This window comes from Dipodomys spectabilis, unplaced genomic scaffold, assembly GCF_019054845.1.
Source record: "Dipodomys spectabilis isolate Male_0828 unplaced genomic scaffold, ASM1905484v1 ptg000395l, whole genome shotgun sequence".
Classification (NCBI taxonomy): domain Eukaryota; kingdom Metazoa; phylum Chordata; class Mammalia; order Rodentia; family Heteromyidae; genus Dipodomys; species Dipodomys spectabilis.
Window position 1 is genome coordinate 577,314 of NW_024871072.1, and position 12,547 is coordinate 589,860.

Below are 12,547 nucleotides of genomic sequence, written 5' to 3' on the forward strand. Positions count from 1 at the left end.
GCACATGACTTGGTATTAGATGGAAGGGTTCAGCACTGTGGTAATATTCACACCACACAGTACATCAGAGTTTGACTCCTCTCATCTAGCTTAAATTGTGGAAATTTGATTTCTACATGCATGTTAAATTCCTACCTAGGTAACATCTATAAAATTATATACAATTATATATATGAGGAGTGTTTCAGATGATACTTAAAAGTCACATTCATTAATTAAATTTTTATTGTTTTCTACCAAATAAATATTTATAGAGAGACTGAATTTCTGAGTAGATAGTTGATGGTGTATGGGTGCTTGATTATACATATTGAGGATTATTTTATATTTCTGCCATTGTTTCTACAATTGGATTTAATTTTCCATAAAGGGTTAAGTGTATTATATTGGATATATAAAAGTAAACTGAATGTTTATTATATTAATATTTTGCCACTTGTCTAATCCCAAGTTTAAATTATCCATATGTTTGAAGTAAAGAAAATAACAACAGATATAAAAAAGATAAATCAGTGTGTAGTGGACAAGTATTTTCACCTTTATTTTGATAGTTGTTCCTCTTTTACACTACAGAATATTCTAGGGAAAATGTGCTCAAGTCTGACCACAACTGCAGAATATTATGGTTTGGTCTATCATAAGAGAAGGAAGGAAGGGGTACCTTCCTTCCAAAAGTCTGCTCCCAGGGATGTGATCTGTTTTATGGTGGTGACTTGTAAATGAACATTTTTGACAGTCAACCTTGAAAAGCCATCTTGATAGACCATTTTCTGTAAGTGGTTACATTGGATTATCCATGGCTTTGCAAGGATGCCCGATTGCCTCATTTTGAGACAATTAAAACAGGAATTTATTCAGCTGTTCTTTGTATCTTTAGGAGAAAAACCCATTGACTCTAGGCCTGGGGATCAATGGTGCCCAGAGAAGCTACTACCTTGAATAGTGATCCTAGACCTCTAAAAACAAAACAAAACAAAACAAAACTCCAGTAGGCACAGTCACTCAGGGCAACTATCACAGCCTACATGAAGTCAGGCAAAATACAGAAGCTGAGAGTCATTTAGCTGATAACGAATATATTTTTATGAGGCAGACTGAAATGAGACTTCAGAGAGAGGGTCAAAAGACTGATCAGAGAGACTAAAATTGGTCACACGAAGATTGGAAAATACAGTTCCTTGTAGAGCAAATAAATCTTAGAAAGCCTGTGCATATAAGAACAAAACAGCAGACCAACTTCCAGAAAAGTGCACTCTCTTAGAGGTCAGCTTAATGAATTATCAATGGAAATCTTTGCATTCTTAAATATTTGACCACATGTAGGAGAAGGCCAATTGCTGAAGAGAAAGAAAATGTCATCACTCTGTTACGAGGTCCAATATCACATTATGAAGGAATCAAGCACAGATTTGTAATAAAAAGAGAAAAAAACATTCCAAATGAGGGTTTCATTTGTTTTGATGTAACAGTTTCTGATTTAGGTGCTAGCAATTACCAAACAATTGATCCAGTCCCACTGCTGAGTTGATATTTACTGCAGTATTCCCACATGAAGGAAAAGAGAAAATTTACAAATGTCTGATGCAATGAGTTGAGGGTGATGTGTTCTAATAGTGATATCTGAGCTTTAGACATAGATGAAGAGGGGGATTTTCTTTTATAAAAATCTCCCATTTTTAGCCTGGTGCCAGAGGCTCACAGCTGTAATCCTAGCTACTCAGGAAGCTGAGAACTGAGGACTGCTTTTCAGAGCCAGCCTGGCAGGAAAGCCCCTGAGCCTCTTATCTCCATTTAAACACCAGAAAAGCAGGAGTGGTACCGTGGCTCAAGATGAAGAGCACTGACCTTGAGTTGAAGAGCCCAGACTTAAAGCCCCTCGACCAACACCAAAAAAAAAATCTCCCTTTTGTTGGACTGCCTACATCTTTTCCTAACATTCAACAAAGAAGGCATTTTATCACCCACAACATTTAAATCCTGTCCTAGCTACTGCAAATATAATGATTTGTTATCTTATGTCAAAAAGTACATATTTTCGGGATCAAATACCAGCAGTGGTAACATTTTTTTCCAGTCCTTGAACTCTGGGCCTGGGCCTTGAACATGGTTATGCTTCTATGTGAGCTTGTTTATTTATTGGATTACTGCCCGTGAGGGGAATTACAGGGTTATAAGAGAGATCTGTGTTTAGCTTTTTGAGGAAACTCCATACTGCATTCCAGAGGGGTTGAACAAGTTTAACTTCCCACCAACAGTGTAATAGAGTTCCCAATTGGAGCCAGGTGCTGGTGGCTCACGCCTGTAATCCTAACTACTCAGGAGGCTGAGATCTGAGGATCATGGTTCAAAGCCAGCCCAGGGAGGTTCCCAATTGGCTACACCCACAGCAGCATTTGCTATTATTAGTTTTCTTGATAATGGCCATTCTAACTGGGAAGAGGTAGAATCTGTCTTGTAGATTTGTAGGCACCTTCTAGCTACCATAAATGAATGAATCCATGAAACCTGTATTTTTCTGAGTCTGCATTCCTTTCTCTTAATATAATTTTCCCAAACCTTTCATTTTCCTTAAGACTGGTGAAAAGTCATCCCTTCTAATGGGTGAATAGAATTCCATTGTGTGTTTGTGTGTGTGTGTGTGTGTGTGTGTGTGTGTGTGTGTGTGTAAGATGACTATAGGCCCATGAGTTCATTTCTAAGCCTATTTTTTCATCTGTAATTCTGTAATTTCATATTAAATTTGGATTGCTTTCTCTATTGCATTGAAGAATATTGTTGGGATTTTGATGGGTAGTGCATTGTCAATTGTTTGAGGCAGTAGTGCAGTTTTCACAATGTTATTTGTGAAAGCATTGAAAGATTTTGCATTTCCTTGAATCTCCTTCAATTTCCCTTTTTATATTTTTAAAATTTTCACAGTAGAGGTCCTTCACATTTTTGGTTAAATTAATTCCTAGTTTTGTTGTTTTTGTTTTGTTTAGATTTGATTTGATTTTGAGGTTTGTTTTTTGGGTTTCAACCTGGATGTTCCCATTGTTGGTAACACAGAAAGACTACTGATTCTTGTGGGTTTAATACCCTTGCTACATTGCTAAAGGTTAGCAACACCTTTACTAACTTGAGGAAGGAAGTTATAGGGTCTTTAAATACAGGATCATTTCATCTGTACAAAGGGATCATTTTACTTCTTCCCTATTTGGATCCCCTTTATGTTTTTCTCTTGCCTATTGCTCTTGCTAGAATGTCCACTACTATATGGAAGAGTAGTATAGAGAGTGGACATCCTTGTCTCAGTCCAGATTTTATTTTATTATTTTTTGAGTTTTCAAAATCTGGTTTAATTCAAACTGAGGGGCACATTGTGAAAATACATATGCATAAAAATCTAATAAATGCTAGACAAACAACATATTACTTTACAATAGAATAACCACAAATTTAAAGGCTCAAATTGAGTCTGTCACCTGTAAATACAATTTTATATTTGGCTCAAGTGGCTACTCAATTTCAAATGGTGCCAAGTTCCTCCAAAGCGCCTCTTGACCCCCTCAGCCTTGGGAGGAGTTTCACCACAGTCTCAGTTGAAATCCCAGTCATCCCTTCAACTCTTGGGGCCAATTGATTCATTGGTACCCAAACACAACTGGAGGCTAGGGATTTCCAGTGGCCAAAAGTTATTGCACAGAGAACTCCATTCTAAGCCATACTCAGGGCTAAGAAGGTATGAGATTAGCCCTTTAAACAGTGGTATAGCATTAACATGGTCTATGTTAAGAAATAGCTCCTTAGTGAGAATGTACTAATTACTAGTTATCACACCAACAGAAAAAGGCAACATGGGAGCTTCACATTTCACATGAAAGACTAGCATTAACTGTGTCTGGCTTCACTCACATAGAGTGATTATTTTATTTTAGACCTAAGAGAAAATGAGTTCATACCAGTCATTTCTTCACATAAGATTTGTGTAGCATTAAAATTGTTTAACGCTAATGATTAGGCCATGCAGGTAAAAAATGTGTGATTCTCCTCTGCCAAAACAGAAACACCCCATTTCGACTCCTGTCCAGTTTCCAAAAAAAAAAAAAAACAACCAGTATATACATACATACACCTTTGTTATTGCACATCTTTCACACAAATCTGTGTATGTATTTTATATAATATATATATTTAAATACACTACACATAAAAAGACTATGGCACTTTACAGAATACATGTTTAACAAAGATCATTCATTACACCACAAATGTTTGAAATGATACAAAACCCTTAAATCATTTAATGTAACATTGTGAATTAAACCACAGGTTTAAAGCATCCACAGACTCCAAGACAAATATTTCTGCTTTAGAGTTCATTGAGAAGCCCAGCTTATCACAAAACTTTAAGCAACAGATGCAGACAAAATTAATAAGACTTTTCTGGTATTAGCAATTGTTTTATTAGAAAAACAGAAAAATAGTTGTGGGTCAAGTGGTTTTTGAAGAGCTGTGTAGAAGAGTTTTAGTCTAGACTAAAATAGTTGTGGGTCAAGTGGTTTTTAAAGAGCTGTGTAGGAGAGTTTTAGTCTAGACTTCATTCCAGATTTTAATGTCTTCATGTGTCCACTGTTAGGTACATGCTTTGTCATACGCATACTCTGTATTATATTGAGGAAAGTTGCATGCATTCCTAGCTTCTCAGACCTTTTAATCATAAAGAGGTATTGGAGCTTATTAAAAGCTATTTCTACATCCATATAAATGATCATGTGGTTCTTGTCCCTGCTTCTGCTGATGGTGTATGTTACATTTATTTACAAGTATGTTGAATCCAATTGTACCCTACAATGAATCCTGTTCATTATACCTCAAGCAGCACCATTTGTTGTTACTGGAAGTAACGGTTACTGGATGTGGAAACTGATCCCAGGAGAGGAATGGAACATAGAGGAATGACAAAGTTCAAGTTAATATGTGTTTTCCTTTTTACTGTACAAGAAAACAATCCCAAGGCTTGAAGGAAACTCTGTCCCTGACTTTTTCGAGTGTGTTCTTTACTCATATAAAACTTTTCTGTAAACTTCAGTTGATAATTACAAAAAGAAATAATGTGTTATTTGAAGGCCAGCATAGAACAAAAAGAAATAGCGTTGCTTTAAAAGTGTTCTACTGCAAAGAACAAAGACATAGAAGTTTTAAAGTGCCTTATGTGTGGATATTTCACTCCTGAGATGATCCTCTTGTTGCAGGAGTCAGTTATCAATTCCTTAGTCTGGTCCTGAGTTCTCCTTAGCAATAAGGATTCCAAAAAGCAGGATCCAGTGAGTATGATCAGCAAAAGGAGCCTCTTCTCTTAAAGGAGTACTCTTTTAAGGAGGGTCCCAAAGAAATATCTGTGTTGCTTTTGTTTGCTTGTTTGTTTAGTTTGTGCTGGTTGTGGGGCTTGAACCCAGAGGCTGGACCCTGTCATTGAACAGTTGCCTTTTCTGCCCACCTGCCTCCAAAGCCAATACTCTACTGTTGAGCCAAAACTCCACTTCTGGATTTCGGGTGTTTAATTAGAGATAAGAGTTTGACAGACTCTTCTGCCTGGGTTGACTTTGAACTAAGATAGTAAGAAAGCTATGTGATATCAACTGTAAAGACTTCTCTTTTGAAATGAGAAATATTAGATGAAATTTATTGTAAAGCTAATATTTGACAATTTTTAAAAGAAGAGAATATGTCCATCAAAAAAGCCATAACTTAAATAATTCAGCAAAAGTAGGTACACTGAATCATTTTGGAATTATTTTTTCTGCTTGGGAAGATTATTGAAGTTGTCATTCCTTTTGTGGAAGCTTAAAGTCACATTTCACTTTTTTTGTTGGTCGTGGGGATTGAACTCTGATCCTGAGCACTGTTCCTCAGCTCTTCAACTCAAGTTGAGCACTCTACAACTTTAGGTCCAGCACCACTTCTGGGATTGTGGTTGTTAATTGGAGATAAGGGTCTCATAGACTTTCCTGACCAGGCTGGTTTTGAACCACAATCCTCTGGTCTCAACCTCCTGAGTAGCTAGGATTACAGGCGTGAACCATCAGCAACTGGCTCATATATGTCTTTATGTGCACTGAATGACACTATGTAGACAAAGCATGGAAATTTGAACCAAATGATGACATGTCAGCTTTTCAGAAAAATTGAGGTAGCAATAAATATGTCTTCCTTTTCCATGTTGTTACATTAATGACTCATGGGACCCTTACATTAGCATCCACTGCCATCTGTATAGGTGTATTTAGTATCAGGAAATGTTCATAGAGAAAAATAGAAAGACTGAGATTTTTAGAAAGTCAAGGAGATTGAATAGGAAAGAACAGCATAGAAGGAGATACATTTATTACACAGATATTAAGAACTAGCCTAAGAGATTTAGAATGCTAAAGGCAATGAGGAATAAGCTTAGTTGATAACTAGTTCTTCAATAAAAAAAATGGTTCTCTAGAACAGTTTCTGGTACACCGTAGTTACTATAATTTATTCCTTCCATCGAGTTATTCCTTCTATTCTGTCAAAAGTGGTACCATGATTGACCAAAAAGATTTCCAAATGTCACTTAGACTATCCTTCTCTCTGTGATTAGCAGTAACCACACAAAATCCTGGAATCTTTGAATTTCCAGAATTAATCTTCACCTGACATCTAAGCACATTCCTGGCATTAGTTGCTTTGACCTAATGACCAAAACTTTTTTTTTAACAGAGTATATTATTATAAGTAAAGTACATGAATAAGGGACTATTGTCAGGTGTCAGTATGGAAGGAGCAATTATATATTCAAAGTATGGTTTCTTTATTTTGCATTTACTAACTAAATGGTTTTTTTAATTGTGAAAATACTGTACAGAGGAGTTAAAATTACATGGGCAAGATAATGAGTACATTTCTTAACAAGTATTGTTGCCTCCTCCTTTGTTTCCCCTTCCTATCCCTTAACATCCCCCCCATCTACACCGCCCCCCCCCGCCAAAATTGTAAAGTTCGTTTTTGAACATAACGACTTGTATTTCTCGTTTTTGCAATGGGTCCATCTGTATCCCTATTTAAATGATTTGTTTTTTTCCATTCCCCTCCACAAATTATACTAACATTAAATACAGTGAAAGCAGAGGTTATATCCTGTCGGGGGGACATACAAAGCAACAAAGAAATCATCTTATAAATATATTAGAAACAGTCACATGAATGAAAAAATATTTGAATACTTTTTTTTTTTATTATTGCTAGTCCAGGGGCTTAAACTCAGGGCTAGGGCATTATTCCTGAGCTTTTTTTTTTCCTCAAGGCTAGCACTCTACCACTTGAGGCACAGCACCGCTTCCAGTGTTTTTCTGTTTATGTGGTACTGGGGAATTGAACTCAGGGTTTCATGCATGCTAGGCAATCACCGTACCATGAAGCCACATTCCCAGAACCCTAAATGAATTTCTTAAGAAGGCATTACATTTTGATTCTGTAACTATGTATCATAATTTTGGCCAGGTGCTAGAAAATGATGTAGAAAACAATACAATATGAGAAGTCCAATAAAGCTGGATGGAAAATGAATAACCGTCATGGTCTAGCTAGGGTACAGAGGGGCTTATGTCATGGAGCTGTTTCAACAGGCTGAGCAAGACAGCTCCTGACCCACAGCCCACCTCCGGAATGAGAGGGCCACCATGGGTTCTAGCCACATGGAGACAATGAGCCACCTCCTCCAGCACACATTCAACCAGTTCATGTGAGAGAGAGGGAGAAAGAAAGTGACAAGTACACTTAAGCCCTGTGCCGGTGGCTAAGAACTCTAATCCCAACTACACAGGAGTCTGAGAAATGAGGATCATTGTTCATAGCCAGCCCAGGAAGGAAAGTCTCTGAGACTCTTATCTCCAAAGATCCACCAGAAAACTGGAAGTGGTGCTGTGGGCTCAAGTGGTAGAGCGCTAGTCTTGAGCTGAGGATCTCCTGAATAGCGCCCAGACCTAGAGTTCAAGCCCCATGACTGACAAGAAGTGGACTTCCTACTACAAAAAGGGGACTGAATAGCATCCATTTAACTAGGAAGCATGGTATAGAAGTCAGGCCTAGCTTCCTGTGAACTTGAGGTCATAAGTAGGTCACCCAGCATCTCCATGCCTTGTTTGCCCCAGTTGCAAAACTCAACACAGTGAAGGATACCCTTCCTCATGGGGATAGGGTAATGATGAAAGAGAGCCATGTTTTGTTTCATAATCCCACACCTGTTGCCCCATTAATAACAGGGGCCACCTGAGCCCTTTTCAGGTATCTGCCTGTCATATGCTCACAGAATTGTCGAGAACACTACCTGAAGGCCACTCCCTCTGTGCCTAGCCATGTTCCAGAGATCTCTCTATATAAATCCCTTGTTTCCTCACAACTGTCCTGTGAAGAAACTGAGTTCCGATGGTTGTGGCCCTACCCAGAGCTTTATCTGTGGTCAAGAATCGGCTGCCATGGACTAACAGTTTGTGATAATCCATCTAAATGATGACTGAGCATGGCTCTACATGTCTACCATCCCAACTACAGAGGACCAGGCCTGGTGGAGCATACATGTCACAGATAGGAGGACCACCGGAGCTCAGCCCAGCCTAAGCATATATTGTTTGTTTCTCAGAAATGCACAAGACAGAAAGGTGGCTCCTCAGAGCCAGGGAGAAGAAACAAGCAGGGAATCATGGTGCTCTCAGAGGGGTTTCTGACCCACGTTGGGAATGGTGTTGGGGCGGTCACTCACCTGTGCTGCTGGGAGATGATGTTGGCAGCTGATCCAGGTAGAGCGAGCAAGGATGGTGGTGGCATGGCAGACACATGGGCCCAGAGCAGAGGACCAGTGGCAGGGACCAGGTCAGGGCCTTAGGCCGGCTGCGATTTGAAATCCAGCACCACAGAAGGGGTGAGGGGGCAGGGACATGTCAATTTCCTACTATTCTCTAAAGTTACCTTGAATCTCTTGCTCAACACTCAGCCACCTCTACCTTCTTTAACTGCTGGTAGTGGTGTACTAAAAGAGGGAATCCAGGTGCTACCAGGCATCATGGAATGTGGGCGTTGCCACCATTCTTGTATCCCATTGGTCAGAAAGAAACATGATGTGATGCAATCAGCATGGGCAGAGTCAAGTTGACAGGGGCTCTCCCAGCCATTTTCTCAGGGAAATCTGTCCCATTCAGTTGGGGACAAGAGGGAGACCGCTTTAGCTGGATGGCTGCACAGATTTTTGTTTATTTCTGTTTGTTGCCAGTCCTGAACCTTGAACTGAGGATCTGGGCACAGTCTCTGAGCTGCTTTTGCTCAAGGCTATCCCTCTACCACTGGAGCCACAGGGCTTCTGGCTTTGTTGGCACTGAAGTTGGACAGGGGTCTCAAGGACTTTCCTCCTGAGGGTGACTTTGAACATGATCCTCCCATCACAGCCTTGTAAACGTCAAGGAGGACTGTTGAGAGCCACTGGTGCCTGCCTAATCATTGGTCTTGCTGATGTTCTTGGACAGACCAGTGAGTTCCCTATCCTTGGGTTTAAATGGTGGGAGCGGGAGCCCACAGTTGGAATCCTGGTCCTGCCACCTCCAAATGGCAGGAGATCCTAAGACACTCATTCATATCTATATGAATACAAATGGGATTGGATGTATGTCATGATTGAATGGGCAGTTCTTGAATGATTCTAGGATAAAATTATACATAATTATATTATAGGACACTAATCGATGTTATTCAATACTTTATTAAGCATTTAAACAATCACATTCATAAAATGGAGGAATAATGAAATACCTAAGAATTGTGCCTCACATACTATAAAGGTGCCATTTTTCTGCCAGGACTGGGATTTGAACTCATGGTTTGGGTAACACTGTTGTACTGTGTAGGAAGGGGAATCTGGTCTCCTTGAAGTCAACAAATTCAAGTCTGTTCCTTAGGCCTGAAATCGATCCCCACCTATTCATGTACAATTTACATATATGATTTATATTTATATACATACGATGACTCCATATTGCATTCAGTGTAGTTATTTTATTTTTTTGTTTTATTTAAGTATTGATCATTTATTTTATTGACTATTATGGCACATAGAACATTGGTTACATTGATTACATAGGATATAGGCCTGCATATGTATTCCACTTCATACCTGACACCCAGGACATTCACAGAAAAGGAAAACGTGTCAGCATCAGCTTCTTACTCAAGGATTCATTGTTTGGGAGTGCTGGTTTCTGAACTCATGGCCTTCAGGGCCAAATTCATGAAGGGGTGAGTGTGAACACGCCCTCCTGGGGCAAACTGAGCTGACAGGCTGTTCTCAGGACCTGAGATCGAGCCCAGGAGTTAAAAAAATATGAACAGATTGACATGCAGATTACAGTACACTAATAAATATGTATCTTTATACAGTGCCAGAGATGTCTATACATTATTTAGTTATATAGACTACATTCCTACCAATTCTTGGGTATTTATTATGCGTCCATGTAATTAATGTTATTGTTTTCATCCTTACAGTATTAATGAAATCAACCAGTGTCCTGAAATTATTGCATTCCTGTAAATAATAATATTATTTTAATGCTTCAAAAATAAAATCAATCAGACTCGTGAAAACATGCTGTCTAATTTTATAGGAGCATCATTAATGATCAACTCATTCAACTGTGACATTGACAAGAATCCATTGTTATTCCTTTGGATGGAAACCAGTTTCTTAGTATTTCCTGCCATTGGTTGGTCAGATCTTATGTTGCCACTTGGGCCTATGGCTTCCCTAATAGTCTGCCAAGCTTCAGCAATGCAAGGGGAAGTACCCTTTGCAATATTGTCATTCAGATCCAGGAGGGTCACCGTGCAAAGGAAGAAAATGTAAAAAGGCCACATTTTTTCTGTGCATTGTTTTCCCTGAAAGGCCTGAGTGTCTAGGATCCCATCAGCAGCTGTGGGTCCAGTGGCTGCACCCCAGCCTAGAGTGATCAAAGCTGAGGTAGAATTGCCACTACCTGAGTTCAAGCCCTGTGCCTGACAAAATAAAAAAACATACATTAAAAATATTTAAAATATTATGAGGATCCGTGGCTTGTAATTCTTGCCATTTTTTCTGCAAATCTGGGATTTGAACTCAGGGTCTGGGGAAATCTGCAGCACATTCGGGGATGGGATAATCATCATGCTGGAAGACAATAAAGAAAGGCCTGTTCCTAGGGCCTGCATTCAAAAATAATATTCGTATACATTTTAAATACATAATTTATATTTACATGCACATGTTTATTGCATGTTGCGGTTAGTGTATTCATTTTTTATATTTTATTTATTTATTATGCATTTGAGTGAGTATGATTACACATATAACATTTTTTGCATCCTATTACATAAGACATAGATTTGCTTATGTATTCTACATCATTCCTGAGGCCCAGGACTTTCACCGATAAGGAAAAAAAGTGGGACAATTGGCTTTTCCAACAGGATTAAGTTTTTGCCAGTTCTGTGCCTTGAACTCAGGGTCTAACAGGCCCACTTCATGAAAGGGTAAATGTTAGCACACCAGTCTGATGCAAGTGAAATTGGTGGGCACATTTGAGGACCTGAGATCAAGCCTAGGAATGGCCAATATATAAAAAGATAGATGTTTAGATTGCAGTGTGTGTGTGTGTGTTTGTGTGTGTGTGAGCGTGCATGTGTGTGTATATTAACATATGTATATGCATCTACAAAGGTATACAGAGAGAGACAGATATTTATGTAGATTCCAATATCTAATCCAACATATTCTATTACTACCAATTATTTGGTCTAAAATTATGCCTCCATTAATTAATCACGGTAGAATACGTAATAAAGAATTAATCAATGACCTATATTAATTGCATACAATCTTATACTGGAATGACTATCTAATTAGTAATTCAGTTAGTACATTTCAAATATTCTATTAGTGTTCCTATAGATAGGAACAAGTTTCTTAAGATCTTCAGCCATGTGGGGGTGGCAGGCCTAGGATCGATCTCAGGGCCTAGGTATCTGGGTTGGAATGATGCTTCACTGACAGCCCCCCAGCCTTCATCCATGCAAGGTCACGTACAATTTTCAAGCCAAGTCATTGAGCCCCAGGAGGGTCACAGTGCTAAGTAAACAAAAGTAAACCTGTTGTGTAAAATTACCTGGTTTTTCCTCATCCGTTTTTGTTGGTTTACTGTATTTTTGCCAGTGCTGGGAATTGAACTCGGGTCCTAGGATCCCTGGATCATCTGTGGGTGTAAAAGCTGCATCCCAACCTAGGGTAATCATGATTTAGGACACAATAAAATACTTCCTTGAGCAAAAGGAGATCATGGAAAATGTCTAGACTCACCGTTCCAGCCTCAGGACCTGCCACAAAAAAAGAGCCAGTAACTCCATGTGTCTGTGTATGTATACATGTATTTGAATTTGTGAAGATCCAGAGTTGCTATGAAGAAAGGCACCTAGCTAGGAAATTTGCTTTGAATAGAATGATTTCTTAGCACAGAGTGTGCAT